The following is a 900-nucleotide window of genomic DNA, read 5'->3' as shown; positions in this document are numbered from 1 at the left end:
CCTCCCAAATAGCTGGGACCACAGGCACCCGCCACAACGCCCGGCTATTTTTTGATTGCAGCCATTATTGTTGTTTGGCGGGTCCGGGCTGGATTTGAACCCACCACCTTAGGTGTATGTGGCTGGCGCCTTAGCCGCAAAGTTTGCTAAACTTAACAGAATAGGTGAAGTTTGCTGGATAGATAGGATTTTGAATAAGTTAGGAGGAGAAGGTGGGCATGCCAACTGGAGAAAATAAGTTGATATAGGCCCTAGAACAAGAACAGGCAAAGGTTGTTTGTAGAAAGCTGTCCTTAGTCTCCCAGCTCCACAATGCCTGGCTCATTTGCCAAACAGTGGGCATTTCATAAAGTCTGCCACTTGTCTGGTATCCCTGTCCAAGTTTGCTGTCAGGCCCTTTTCAGTCTCCTGCCTTTTCTGAGCATTGCTAACGATGGGAGGTGATGGGACAGTGCATTCCTTCTGCTCCCACTCAAGTTACTTTCAAGAAAGAACTGAGGCTGATATGTCTAGTTCCAAATCTTACTGCATGGTGGATGGTTAGCTTGGCTGTTCTCCCTGTGATTCAGTGATTAAAATTCCAGATGGGACTACAATAACTCTATTAATCCAGAATTCCATATGTCAGTTCCAAAATAAAAACTCCTAGAACTAATGTGCCTCTATCATTACAATATTTCCACATTCCCAGGGCAACTTTCAAACAAAATAGATGAATAACTACTCCACCAAAAGAGAGATTCAGGTGAAAGGAGACATGGATTGAAACAGAGGAAAAGAGAGGACAGTCCAGGAAATGGACTGAAACATTCCTGCCTGTATTAACAGGAAAGAGAATGGAAGGTTTAGTGCTTAGACTTCAGAGATCTCCTGATGGAACCACTGCCCTTCCCCCTCTGG

This window comes from Otolemur garnettii, unplaced genomic scaffold, assembly GCF_000181295.1.
Source record: "Otolemur garnettii isolate 467f Iridium unplaced genomic scaffold, OtoGar3 scaffold00110, whole genome shotgun sequence".
NCBI lineage: Eukaryota > Metazoa > Chordata > Mammalia > Primates > Galagidae > Otolemur > Otolemur garnettii.
This window is presented reverse-complemented; position numbering follows the sequence as displayed.